Source organism: Vollenhovia emeryi, unplaced genomic scaffold (assembly GCF_000949405.1).
Source record: "Vollenhovia emeryi isolate VEMERY1.0 unplaced genomic scaffold, V.emery_V1.0 DF939137.1, whole genome shotgun sequence".
NCBI lineage: Eukaryota > Metazoa > Arthropoda > Insecta > Hymenoptera > Formicidae > Vollenhovia > Vollenhovia emeryi.
The window spans coordinates 1,779,192-1,794,430 of record NW_011967229.1 but is presented as its reverse complement, the minus strand read 5'-3'; positions in this window follow the sequence as shown (position 1 = coordinate 1,794,430).

Sequence of the window (15,239 nt, the reverse complement as noted above, 5' to 3'; positions counted from 1 at the left end):
ATTCTGAGGATGTCGGCAAAAGTATACAATGTTACAGGAATCTTATCAGAGTATTCTTAGCACATTCTATAGCAGTACAGAATATCGTGCGTGCTGTTAGGTTGAAAATACTATAAGTGTACAACGCAGCCGAGTGTAAATCAAATTCGTGAATGTTAAGATACCGGACGGTAACGAAAAGCGTTTGCCAATCTGCGACTGAAAAATAGGTCTGGGGCATGCCGTGTAATAGCCAGCCCACGGATTGAATCGAAACTGTTGTCGATGGCACAAAAGCAGCGGCGGCCATCGCAGCGACAAAGGGAAGTTTCCGTGACGGTTGGCGAATTTCCAGCGCGGGCTCGCGCCGCGCCGAGAGCGCCGACAGAATCAAAGGGATTATTTTTTATGTCTGGATTAAATTGCCCGAGGCCGTTATCGGGCCCTCTCTTTCTCTCTTTCTCCTTCTCTCTCGCCAGACGTGTGACGATCGTCCACGTCTCGTTTCCTCTCCCGGGAGAGGGAATTGGCCCAGGCTTTTCGGCCAATCCCCAAACTTCCCTGATCGGTCCTCCGTTCGTTTTCGCGGCGCCGACAGCCGGATTTTTATAGCTCGCGGCCTATCATGGGATTATTTATATTTCTGTTTAATCGAATCTCAACGAAATCCCGACTGTCAGATTCTCACTCGGGTAGCATCGACTTCCTATTAAGCCCGCTACTCCGCCGGGACCCGTTTGACCCATTTTCGACGTTTAAATCGCGACAAACTCTAACATTTTTCAATTGATCACCTTGTCAATTTAGATCTCTATCTCTAGAGAAATCGCGTGGGAAAACAAAATTCATGTAACAACGGGTGCTTTAATAAAAGTTTTTTTGAATAGTTTAATTCAACATGTGTGATGTTGCACAAAAATTATTTTGTAATATAAGCAGAAAAGAGGTGAACCAGCGAACGGATGGACGTCCATTTACATTATTTTATTTTCATTTCCACTTTTATTACACACAAAAAGTAACTGCTATTCGTGTTATCATTACTAATATCGTTTTTGTCCAAACGTATTGTTTACATACTCAAATTAAAATTTATCTTCTACTAATAGCTCATTGATCAGAGAGAGAGAGAGAGAGAGAGAGGGAGAGAAAGAGAGAAATTGAGAGCGATCTAGGAAAAGCGTAAACGCTCGTTAATTTTTCCATCGTACAACCCCCTCGCTCGACTCGATGACGTTTCGGCCGAGTTTCGGGGCCCGCAACACGTGCGCGCGTAGCCGCAATCTTTCGAGTCTTCTAAGGGGTGGTTGAATGAAGCCGAGGACTTGCATCTTCCTCTTTGTCTCTTTCTCTCTTTCTCTCTGTTGATAGTGGCGTGTAGCGTGGCATGGCGTGGCGTGGCGTGGCGTAGCGTAGCGTGGCGTGGCGTGGCGTAGCGTGCCACGGGTCGATAGAATTCGGGCCACGGCCTCCGGAGCTGTAGCTACGTCCTCTCCCGGTGGAAGAGAAAGAGAGAGAGAGAGAGAGAGAGAGAGAGAAGGGGAGAGAGAGAGAGAAGAGAGGAGGGAGAGAGTAGGCGAGAGAGAGGCTCCTGTGAGGCTAGGAAGTGAGAGGGTGGAAGTATCAGATGCAAGCGAGGACCGAAAAGGTGCAGAAAGTGAGCGACGTTCGCCGAGGAAGAGGATACACCCTCGCGAGCTGCAGGTGCACCAGGGGGGGGGGGGCGAGGAAGCATAGTTTCCGGGCGGGGAATAAAACCCGGGGGTTCCTTCGCGGACGTACAGCGCCGAACGGGGGAAGGAGAGTGACAGAGAAAACAGGCGGATGAGGCGAGCGGTGTGAGAGGTGGACCAAGGATGCGAGAGCGGGGGATTGCGCGACGGGAGAAAAAGAGAGCATCGGTATTCCGCTGTACGGATACGCGAATGATGGGCGGAAGGGGAGGGAGGAGAGGAGAAAAAAGTGAAGTGGATGAACCGGGAGAGTGGGACGGGGCGAGCGGCGGTGGTGGTTAGGCGGGAAGGGTTGCGAAGGGGTAAGCGCGGAAGGGGTGAGAGGGTCGCGGGGATAGGGAAGGGAACGGGATGCTGGGGTCGCTAGGCAACCCCCGTGAAGCGATAGAGGTGCACCCTCCGGTACACCCTTATTGCCTTTCCAATTTTGGTGGTTCCCATGCATCCCCCTGCGTCCCACTCGTCCGCGTTCTACCCTCCCCGCCCCCTCCCCTCTGTCGACCGATGCCGACTGTCAAGGCTGCACTCGGGGCCCAACATTCGGTCGGAGAATCGATAAAAGTCCGGCGGGCGATCTGCTTTTTTTCTGATTAACCTTCTCGCGCGACAGGGGGAATAACGGAGGATGGTAGATGCGCGAGGGTGAATGGCACGTCGTGCGTAAGTGAGCGAGGAGAGCTGTCGCGATCGGGGAGAATGATCGAGATCGCCCCATAAATTCTTCCACTGACTTTGTCTTTGGATATTTAAAAAAAAAACGATTACGCGATAAATAGAATAGAAATGTTGTCGAACAATATCCTAAATATCCTAAATACAATTTAAAAATATACATAACTCGGTGAATATATACAAATACGTGTTACAAAAATATACAGTAAATCATGCGATAATTTATACGCTATAAAATTCTCTTTCTTCTTTTCCCCCCCTCCCTCTCTCTCACTCTCTCCTTCTTGCTCTTTTCCTCTTCACTTATACACACATTTTGAGATCACTCGTTCGGTCCGCTCCCGCCTCGTTTGCATCGCGATCGATGTTCGATCGCCGGGGCGCTCGCCCTCGGCGCGGCGTAGAGTGGAGCACGCGGCGGGTCGGCGCGGCGGTCCGGAGGGTTGACGGTGGTGTGTAACCTCCGGGTGTGTTGTTCCGAGGGTGAAAATCCGCCCCGAGACTGCACGGCGTCACACCGTCTAGCTCCATCGGGACGGCGACCGCCCCCGAGTGGTCCAGGGGGGAGATAAAATTCGGAATCAGCTGGGACTCGCCGGAGGCCGGCAACCCCGTGCGCGTCCCTAACGGACGGTCGCGCGGGGATAGGGGGGGGGGCGGGCGGGGTGGGTAAGAAAGAGGCCGGTGTGTCGTTTGCCTCTATTCGCCTCTATCTGAAGGGACGAGAAACACCTCGGGAGAGAGCGACAGTTTCAGTCACGCTTCCCGCGGTAACGTAAACCGCGCAATCTCCTCCGAAGGGGGGGGGGGTGAATCTCTCGCGTCTCGAGATGCTCTGTCATAATTCTCCCGTACTAATGAGGGACGCGATTACACGATTACGTGACACGTGGGATAATTGCGCGGGATTTGATTTCTCTTGCTATTAATCCGTACGGATGACTTTGCGGCTTGTGTGCGCCTAATTATACGCTTATCGCTCGAACATATGATTTCCTCCCTTCGTCGATGCCATCAATTAAGATTCCTCCGAGTTTGCAAAATTCGCACGTAATCCGGTAGACGCGTCAGCAATCGCGACCGCTGGGCAAATTTAAAGCATTAATTGGCACTCTCGAAGAACGCACCCTCCCCCCAACGCCGCTTTCACCTGCCTCTCATTATCATTCCCCAGTTTCTCACGCGCGAGGCATGGCCGCCTCGGTGGCCCGTAAAAAGAAATGGAGGAACCGCGACGGGTCCTCCCGCCCCCTGGCAGGATCCTCGTCCTTTTCATCGTAAGAGGATTTAATTAAATAACGAAAACCGAGGAGCGCGGAGGAGGCAGGTAGAGGAAGCGGGAGGGGAGGGAGAAAACGGGGAACTCCGGCGAGAGAGCGAGAGAGAGAGAGAGAGAGAGAGAGAGAGTCAAGATCGGAGGAGCACGAGAGGAGTGGCGAAGGGACGCGAGGAGGGAGAAAGAGAGAAAGGGAACGAGGGAGCCACGAACGCTGGACGAGCCCTTTTCCCCTTTCCCACCCCGACCATCCATCGATCGATAATGCGATCCGCTACCCGAAGGGTGCACCGGACGCGACGAGTCACAGAAATAAGGGCTGCTGCCGTTTCTGGTCCGCCGTACCAACTTTGTTCTCCTTCGTCCATCCCCTCCGGCGCCCCGCCACCGATCCGGGGCTGCAACCGATACTTGGAGGCTCGGGAGATCGAATACCGATACCGCGGCATCGACGATTCTGTCGATCGATTGATAACGCGAGGGCGTCTCGACATCCTCACTAGGCAGTCACGTCGCGAATGTTAATTGCGACTTTTTCCTCCTATTCGCATACGTCGCGTTTACAGTGATTTAGTTTTAACTTCGCAAATCTCCATATTAAATCTGTATCAATTTTTTTTACATCTACTCAGCTATGGCATTTATCCATCTTCAGTTTTATTTATCTCTTCCATGCTTTGAATCTGATAACAATCGTGTATTTCGCTTACAAATGTTGCCCTCCCTCTCGTTCCTTGATGTTTTATCACTAATTTATTTACACCTTTGCGACAAATAACGCGTGTCTGAACAATGCGCGTGTGCGTGCGAAATGACGCCGCTTCGCTACTTGGCGGATACCATCGACCCTCGAACGTCAAGCAATATCGATATCCTCGGAAAGAGGCTACGCATACCTTTCGGTATCGACCGACCCTCCCTGGTCCTCCGCCTCACCTGGCCGCCGCCACTCCGGAGAGAAGACAGACTTGGAGGTGTCAGCATCCAGCATCCACCGGCCGGCCGGCCGGCCGGTCGGCCATCAGCAAGGTTACTCACTTTCCTCGTGTGCACGCGTGCGTGCGTACGTGCGTACGTGCGTGCGTGCGTGCGTGCGTACTAGCCATTCGCGTAAGTAACATGCGCGCGTAAACGCACGCATGAGTGCACGCGCGTCTCCGCGCCGGAGAGGGAAGAGTAATGGATTGCCGCAAGCGGAAGAGAAGGAGGGAGGGAGAGTGAGAGAGAAAGACAGACGGAGAGAGGGGGAAGGGGGAGAGAGAGAGAGAGAGAGAGATATGGAAACCGAAGGGTAGAGGGAGGAAATGCATTTATTTATATTTACGGGATCGTGGATGATGCCACGAGAGCGTACATTCGCTTCGAGATGCACAAAGAGCGCGCGCGTGGCCGGGGGATTAATTTCCAGTGGGTGGATAAAAATGGCCGCGACGTTCGTGTAAACATACGGAGAACACGGCTGGGAATGCAAAATGTATATAAAATACGTAGCGAGGGGGAAAGAAAGCGTACAAGGGCGAGAAAACAGCGTGGGGGGGGGGGGGGGGAGCGATAAAACGTCGGTACATATTAATGACGGAGTAGGTTTGTAGATAGGACGTCTTATGACGTAGAAACGCGTGGGAGTATAGAAACGTTAACGTGTGAATGTACAGAGGGAAGAATGAAACGCGAGATTGAGAGAAAACGATAAGATAGGGTGTAAATGTAGCACAAGCGAGATAAGGCGCAGGTATAACTAATGACGCGGAGGAAAAGAATAAATCTACTAGTAGGCGCGCGCGATAAAGGCGGGCGCATGCATGGGCCCGGGGAGGGCCGGCCCGAAGATAATTAGATGACGCGGAGAGGCGACGACGGGCGCGATATTTTTCGCAAGTAAAATATCGGCGATAAATGACGCGCGCACGAGTGTACGCGTAAAACGGATACTTACGCGCGGTGAAATAAATCGAAATCGCGTCGGACTAATTGAAGTTAGACGTTGGCCGAGGGCTGAAACGCAGCGAGAGGGGAGAGGAGAGTGCGCTCCTCTTTCAAAGAAAAAGTCCTTTTAATCCCGGCCGGGATTTCCCGGAATAAAGCGCGCGATAGAAATAAAATATGTAAGAAACCATAATTAGTTAAAAGTAACAGGCCAGAGAGAGAAAGAGAGAGAGAGAGAGAGAGAGGGATGGAAGGAGAGAGGGAGAGAGAAAAGGAGCGGGGGGAGAGAAGTATCGGGAGAGCGAGGGAGAAAGAGAGAGGCAGGGAACGCGGGAGAGAAAAGGGAAGTTAGACTGCGAGAGAGAGAGTGTAGCTGGTGGTGGCGACGGTGGCTGCGGGCTACACGGCGATGGTGGGGTGGCAGCGATAACCGTAGAGGGGTGCGTGGATCGATGGAGCGGTGACGTCACGGGGCGCGGGATGCTGCGTCGCCATGGTGACCGCCAACGGACCCGGCCGTCCTCTTCGCGGTAGTATATATCGTGACTACTATGTCCGAGTGCGAGGGACCAGCGGGCTTGAAATTTTATTAAATTTCATTTTCGCCGTCCTCTCTCTCCCGTCCCTTCGCGCCTTCTTCCTCTTCCTCCGTCGCCTTTCCCGCGCCTGGACCTCGCGGATGCTGCGGAGGCCCGCGGCGGCGCCCGGTGACACGATACGCGAATGGAAAAACCGGCGAAGACGAGGGGAATCGCGGCGCAAATCGCATCGGAGGAAAATAACGGATTTGGGGAGACGCGGTAAAAAGATGAGCAATGAGAAAATTTGGGACAAAGGAGCGAGCGGGCGCAAGAACATGATGAATCAATGAGAAATGCGAGACAGTGAAAAAGAGAGGCCATGAGGAAGAAACAAGTGGATGGAAGGATCTACGGGGAATGGATTCTCGGCGAGATTAGCAACGGAAATGATTTCGGGGGGAAAAAATATGCAACGAAGAAATAAGAGAAATCTACAACTGGAAAACGAATGGCGAGGGAAGGCGCGATGGAGCAGGGGATGATAAAAAAAAAAGGCGTGGAGAAGCGAGCGGATACGAAGACGAAACCGGTGGAAAATAAACGGGCGTGTAACGAGAAAATCCGCGATAAAAAAAAGGCGTTCGGGGAAAAATGTGTCGGGAGATAAGTAAGATGGAAAAATGCATGACGAGGGAGGACTCGCGGCGAGAAAATACACGACAAGGAAAGCACTTACGTCCAAACGGAAGAAAGAGAGACGGGGAAAATGCGTAACGAGAAATTCGCGCCGCGAGACAATTCGTGCCGAGGAAAAAAATATGCAACGAGGGGAAGCTCGCGACGGGGAAATTCGCGGGAGAGAACACACCGGGAAAAATGTGTGTGACTGGAAAATTCGCTGCGTGAATTTTCCGACAGCGCTTTTTTTTTACCCCCAACGGAGACGGACGCGCGGGACGACAAAGATGGATGACGAGTTTAAAAAATCGTATTCGCGATTTTAATTCGAGCGGCATCTCGCGCGAAGTGAACCCTGCAACGAGGCAAGGGAGATGCCTCGGGGGTTGTTGGCTTCTTTGGGCCAGTCGTTGCTCCTTCCCTTCTCTCTCTCTCTCTCTCTCTCTCTCTCTCTCTCTCTCTTTCGTATTTTATGGCTCCGCGCTTGCTTTCTCGCGGAAAATCGAAGACGCCTGAACGAGCGTCGAGCGAGTTTCGCCCACCAAAATATTTTCCTCATTTTCATATTTATTCGTGACGTTGTGGAAATGTAATAGTCGACGCAAGTACCTTTTTTGAATAAAGGGCCGTATACGTATTTTAAGATCCGGCTTCTCGATTTCGATCACCTCAATTGTCAATTTTCTTGCTTATAACAATAAATATAAGGTGGTACATAAAAAAAATAACGTTCCAGAGGCTTTACGCAATATAAATATAACTGCGTATTAACTTATTAGCAATCAGAATCGTAACTAGGTTTAATATTATACATAGAAGTCCAACAGGCAATTTTATTTGTGAATGCATGAACTTTACGGCCTTCTAAAATTATTAAACTGGATCTGACGAAACTGAAAATATGCCACGATCAATGGGGCCCTCGCCGCTCGAATATACACCATCCAATAATACACCCAAGATCTATTTGGCGAAGATGCCTTCGCGCTAATATCTCGTCCGAAAGTGTTCGGGGCGCGCTCTTACATGTCCTTGAAAGAACAAAAGTGAACTCGTCCTCCCGGCTAAGTATTCTCGCGATTTTCTCGCGTTCTCCGATTCAAAAATAACATTCCTCCCCCGAGAAATATAAGACGGAGAGCGGGGGGGAGAAGGGATCGTTGCGCATCGTCTGACACAGGACGGCGAAGGAGCTTATTAGCGTTCTTCGGGATTTCAATTCTGCATCCCTACTTTCCTCGACAGCGAAACTCGACGAGACGCGAAGCAAGGACGAAGCTCATCCTTCGCCCTTCCTCCCTCGGCCCCGCCTTCTCTTCGTTAATCTTCTGGCAAGAAGCTTTTTTCCTCCGCTCCTCGCGAGCCGCCTCCCCGCCGCCCCCGTCTCCCTCTCGCGCGTCGTTAAATTTACGAGGAAAATGACGAAGCGGGTGTCCTCTTGTGTTTCCTCCGCGCGAAGACTTTGAAAAGGACTTCGCGGGCTGCCGTCCACTAAAAGTTCCGCCGCCGCCGCCTGCATGTGCGTTATCTCTCTCGCGAAAATAACGTCGCGATCGTTTTAATATTATTCGACCATTTTTATCTGGGTGGCACGACGGCGGTTATTTGAGTTGAACATATTAGCGTACGAGAGAGAGGAGCTTTTTCTTCCTTTCTTCCGGGGGAAATTGAATTTTTTACGTCCGAAATGATTTGTTTCCTATAGAAACAGGGAGGGGAAAGGATATAAACTCGCGTTATATTATTTTATATAAGTTTATTTACATTGCAAAACTATTCCGAGGCAAAATCAATTTTCCTCGTTTCGTGTCCGGTGAAATGCATTCCATTATTAATAATTATTTCACGTTCGCTTTGCAATACGTTCTCTCAGCTCGCACAATTACACGGAAACCAGTTTACGCGTCGCTCCGCGTTGTCATCCGCAATATTTTGCATTTATTGTTTAACATTACAGCCGCCTCCCTCGCGAAGACGCGCGCGGCGGGGCGCGAGCAGCCCAGTTTCGTGTACACGAGCACGATAGCGAGGGGGGGGGGGGGAAGTCTCTCACGCGGCCCGTAGATCGCGGCGCGATTGTGTAATTAACACGTAGCCGTCTGTTTTACGCAGTCCTGGACGACCGTGCCCGATCCGTGCGTTCCTGTGGGAAAGTGAGCCTGCGAATCGATCGGGCGGTGCGCGGCGACTTTCAGCGGAGAGCCGGGCGTCATCAATTAAACCCGGACGTCGGGAATGATCTTCCCTCGTTCTTCACCCTCGTGTCGCCCGGCTCCCGACGTGTACGCGGCCCCGGGCTACGGTGTTACTTTAATTTTACGTTACCCGAGACCGTTTCCGAGACGATATCGCTGACTCGGCGCGATCCTTTCATTTTTCACGGGATCCACCCGCGATATATCGCGTTAAAATGAAAGGGGGGAAGGAGGAGGAGGAGGAGGAGGAGGGGCGGGCGCCCCGTTTTTCTCGCGACGGAAAAATCGTGTCGTTGAAGTATATAAGCGGCATTATTGTTTGATTTATGTTTATGACGTCGCGCGCGCTATTTTTGCGGCCTCGGCAAGAAAGGATATCGTTCTCGAGAATAATTCACTTTGGGGTCAATCAGTCTTCGCTGCTCCTTTATTGTTTCCCCGCTTCTCCGGTACGCGCGTTTGCACTGTCACAATGTATTTATGCAGAGAGAGAGAGAGAGAGAGAGAGAAAGGGGGGGAAGGAGAGAGACACGGAAGCCAATTTAATTTGACTCAGATTATTTTAATTAGCTCGCTCCACTGCGGCAAATTTAATTCAATTCGATTTACATCCTTCAATTACATAGATCGTCGAAAAAAAAGGGAAATATTCCCGGAACAATCTTCGCCCGCCAGGACGACTGATCCCATCGCGATATAATGATTTTTGCATCGCGTGCAACGATGAGCGCGCACGTTGCATCGCGGCGTTCACGGCGACACCCAGCATCGGCAGCAGGCGAGGGGTGGAAAGTGGCGGCGGCGGCGGCGGCGAGAAGAGGAAGGGATGGGGATGGACGGGGGAATATTCTCCGGAACGGATACGATTGGGAAAACTGTCGATAGCGGACGCAGGCTGCCGCCGCTCGCTCGCGGGATGATCCGTGGACCAAATTCGGGCCGGGAACGACGACGACGACGACGACGACGACGACGACGACGACGACGACGACGACGACGACGACGACGACGACGACGAGGATGACGACGACGCCCCTGTGCATCAACGGCGCGTAACGAGCCGCCCGTCGTCCCTACCCCCTACCGCCACCCTCGCGACGCGCCCGTATCCCTCGCAATAAGTGGGCTCGCGGTCGGCTTTAACATGCAAAACGGGTCGCATACTGAAATGCAATTAAAATGCAAAGCAATAGGAAAGAGGAAGAGGGCAGCGCACGTGAGGGAGAAGTCGAAATTTTATTTACACTTCTCTCTTCCTCCTGTTCTGAGTAAAAGTCGCGACGCGGTCTGATTAAAATTAATTGCGCCCTAGATCCTTCAGCGGGGATCACGCGAGAATATCGCCACGGGCTTGCGTTAATCGAATCGGTGGATTAATTATTTAACTTTCTCCCATCTCTCTCTCTCTTTCTCTCTCTCTCTCTCTCTCTCTCTCTCTCTCTCTCTCTCTCTCTCTCGCTCCGTCTGTCTTTGTCTGTCACTCGATAAGCGATCGTTTATCGGGAGGGTTAATTTTGACGGTAGGGTTGGAGCCGCGACGGGGTTGAAAGCACTGCGAGCTCGAGTCGCGGTCGCAGATTCCTCGCTGAAATTTCCGTGGCGTGATTTTACGCGGCGTTACCGACGATTTTACGAAAGTTCGCCGCGCGGGCGAACAATTCGGCAATCAGTTATTGATAACACGAATGAAAAATACTTGGCCATTTATCACCCTTCGCGTAATTCCAGATCCCGCTTCCGAATGTACGCGAGAGACAACAAAAATATATTTTGTTTCTACCGACGCGGTAGTATTCACTTTTCGTGTTTTTTTTTCCGCCGATATCATCCCCGGTATCATATTTTTTTTATCGCGATATCGCGTGGCCGAACTTCGTTAGCCGCTGTTCTCCGTCTACCGCCGGACCCCTCGAGCGGCTCGTCGCGAGCGCTGTAGCGAAACGCTTGAACGAGCGATAATTCGTAAATAAACAAATTTACAAGTGTCTCAAGTACACAACGCTGCATGAAACGAGATTTTCGAGACAAATTCATCCGGGCCGGAGGTAGAGGGAGGGGGGGGAGAGGTAGAGATAGAGAGCAGAGCGGAGGAAAACACACCCGAAGATAAACGGAGAAGGGAATCGCGAGATGACGGAGGCGAGGGGGAGGGGGCGGGAAGGGGGCGCGAGGAGAGGAGGAGGGGGTTGGTTTGTGACGGTCGACGGTAATGCGCACGTGGAGAGGCACGTAAGGAGAAGGAGGCGCGGAGGAAGGGTTCGGGGGAAGCACGGGGGGCGCGGCGGGGGGCGGAGGGGACGACGGGGGTTGCGTTTGGTCCGGGAGCTCACCGGGGGATGCTGTATTGATCGCGCGAGCGAGCGGGCTAAAGTAAGCCGAGGCTGGCTGGCACGGAGGGTTGCCTTGGCAACCCTCGTCGTCCCTCATCCCTCAGGAGTCCGGCCGCCCGTCGGTCGGCCCGAAAACCACCCCCGAACGCCAACCACAATTCTCTCCATCTCTCTCTGTATGTATATATCTCCCTCTCCGTCTCTCCTTCTCTCCTTCTCTATCACCGGCCTCGCGATCTATACGGAACGGCACGACCGATAGATATGCGTACGTGCGAGATCTTTTCCTCTCCCCCCCCCCCCTCCGGCGATCTGCCTTCCCCTCGCTGGTCTCTGTGCGCCTTTCGTTTCGGAAATAATTGGGACAGGGCCCTGTTTCCTGATAACGTTGTCGGAGGGTTGACGATGGTCGCGATTTAACCCTTTCAGGGCGAATCTTCCTCGTCTACTTGAGATTTGTGGGACGAGTGCGCAACGTACTGTGGGACAAAGCAATGTTGATGAAAAAAGACAACTGGGACGGATACTGTTTTCTGACAATGTCGTCCAAAGTGATGACAGTGGTGTTCAGTTGTAGCAGGCTAAATTGTTGAGGCTACGAATTGATGGAGGAGATAGACGCTAATATGTAAAATTAACACGATACTGGATACGTTCTTAATAATATTACGCACGATAATAGTGGCATTCAACCATTTCGAGATCGATTCTTCGAGCGTTGCTTGCAGAGTTTGTCAAAATACACAGCTAACGTATTGATAAAGTGAAACCATCGCAGTTTTACCTCTTACTATTAATGTGGTTAAATATAGAAAACTATGTAACAACTGTAAGATAATGTATTATCAAGGAAACATTATCGTAGAAAGAATTGAGGGACCCGATATATCAATTCACGTATGTTGTAACTTTAGACGATTACTAAGAAAAAAAGTGTTTAAAGAGTAAACAAGAATATACTCGCAATTAATTGTACTATTTTAAACTTCCCTATTAATGTCTTTGGACGTGCCGGCGTGATTAATCTTGCGTAAGGGTACGGACGAATTCGCAATTATTTTCGAAACCTCGGGATATTTCTCGGTGCGAGGGAAACGATAAATCTTCAGGCGCAATGGCTTGCCGTACGACCCAGAAAGATTTCGCGCGTACCTTGCGAGCGAACGAGCGAAGCAACATCGACGCGTACCTCAATAATTCAACTTTTTCATTCTCAAGCCGCTTACGAATGGAAATCTAAATGCTTTTCGGTTATTTTTAAACCCCCGCGCTAAGTTAGTCATTACACTTCTTTAAGTATCCGCTTTTAACATTTTTCATTATGTATCCTTATAAAGTCCATTTTCATTCGCGTTGATTCGATGCTTATTGAACTTATTCAAGCCAGTGTAAAAAAAACTCAGTTGTCCAGTTCACTTTTGAAAGCGACAGATGTTCCATCCGTTTCTTAAAATATTAAACAACACAAGCGCGCGCTACTTGCTCTATCTAAAAATTCGCATGGTTTTTTAACAGCAGCAAATGACACGACTGAAGCATGTCGTGTCGCACAAGCGAGACAGCCAATCAGCATCCCGGAAAAGCGACAATAATACTTCGAGACTTTCGACTGTCGACTTAACACGCATTTTTTATATAGGAGGAGGAGGAGGGGGAGGAGGATAGAATAAGACACGTTCATAGACAGTTTCTTCGATGACAAATAATGTCACGAGAGAATTTATACAATTTAATAGTGCGGATATATTTCTAACACGAGACTTATCCAGGGTTTATTTCATATTTCTATTGACGCGTCTCTCACACAAGTCTAGAAATATTTTTGGTACACGTTAATATATAGAGAAAAGTCCTCTGTTATTAACAGGTTTTCAATGTCCAAATTCAATCATAAATCTTTTTTCGCAACGATTACATGATCTAACTATCGATTTTTCTCTGGACAGATTTCACTCTAAAGCACTGACAAATAATTTTTTTAAACTAAGTTAATAGCTTTAGTTAAAATTTTTTTACTAAAGTAAATATTTATTCCATTTTAATAAAAATATCAAATTTCAAGTAAATCTGTGTATTATATTAAGTAAATTAATTTAAATCATTACATTTTCTACATTCAACTAAAGATTTCATGAGATAGACAATACTATTTATTAAATGAAATCATTGTTTTTGTCAAATAAGAAATTCACTTTTCTTCGCTGTAAAACTTATATTTTAGTAAACATTTTATAGAATTATAGTACAATTTTTTAAATTTAAAAGTATCTACTGTTAGATATTTAATAAATACTTAAATTTAAAAATTTTAATTTTAATTGTATAAAATGTTTACTACAATGTAATTTTTACAGCGAAGAAAATTTGATTTCTCATTTAACAAAAACAATTATTTTATTTAATAAATAGTATTCTATATCTCATGAAATCTCTATTTGAATGTAGAAAATGTAATGACTTAAATTAATTTACTTAATATAATATATAGATTTACGTGAAATTTGCTATTTCTATTTAAATAGAATAAACATTTACTTCCGTAAAAAAGAATAATTTTAAGTAAATCCATTTACTTAGTTAAAAAAATTTTTTTGCCAGTGTAATGAACAGTAAGGGCGACCCAATTGCAGTATGCCGTAGCGAGAGAAGCCTCCGGTTTAGGTGAAATGCATTGCGGCAATCTATTTCGGACGCGTTCCCGGAAATTTATAATATTTCGCGCATAAAGCGTCCGCTAGTCACCTCCAAATACTCGCGCCAGCATCAATTATCCTCCCCGGCCGCGAAATAAAGTGCGCGTGCAAACAACAACCCCGTTTAACCCCTTTCGATTAATTTAAGCGATGCCGAAGTCGCGGGCGTCTCAGCCGCGGGCCCCGCGACCCCGGGCTCTCCGCCGGCGCGGAATTTTATTACATCGCGTTGTGTTTACGGTAAACGCGCGCGAACACACCCCGCGTACGCACGTACGCCCACACGCACGCACACACGCACACCCCGACGCGAAAGTAAAACCTAACCGGGGGTCACCCGTTCGCTCGCGTTCGCGCGCCGCGGGCGAAGCGCAGGGGGCGAGGGGGTCCGCACGCAGAGGGGCGGACGGCCGTCGTCGCCGAATTGTCTCGGCGTCCCCGGCGACGCTCGCGGTGTTTTTCCGCGTGCTAACGCATGTCCGTTAATCGTATTCAACGGCGATGTATGTCGACGAACTGTAAACGCGACACACAGTAGATTCGGACGAAGAAACGGAGGAGAGGGAAATTTACGGGAAACTCGCGAGGGATCGACGTTAATTTCTTTGCGATAGCGAGTCTACGGGTGGCGAGAGGGTCGGAGGGGGGGGGGGGTGGCAGCGCGTGTTCTGTGTGACAATAGAGATGCACGGAGTTTGACATAACATTAAACATGTATATAGAGTTTCAGACAAACAGACGGAACAACCGTAATATAGTGTTGCAGAATATTAATATGTGAAATGTAATTGTTCCGACAAGAGCAGGTTTAATTCCGTATTTATATAATGTAATGAATACCGCTGCGCCTATCAATTATGTCAAATACATTTACAGGGACGTTCGGCTATAAGATACTGGCTGTAGCATTTATTTTGCCGCCCCGTAAGTAAACACCTGCAAATTGTTCAGATATGTAACAATTAATAATAATTTCAGGAATGGTCTCCCGAAAATCAGATGGCGAGTATGGAGTAACTTCTTTCCTGGATAAAAATACCATTTGGCATCTTCCCTTTCAATTGTTAACTGTCAGGCCGCGTTTCTTTCTTCGCTCTATTTCGCGGAAATACAGCGTAAGAGATATTTATACGCGTTTCTCATAAGTACGCGTCATCGTTGAAGATTAAAAGATGCGCACGGCTTCCCCTCGCGTAAAATATACATCCGGCAGCTAGCGACTTCTCTCGCTTCCCT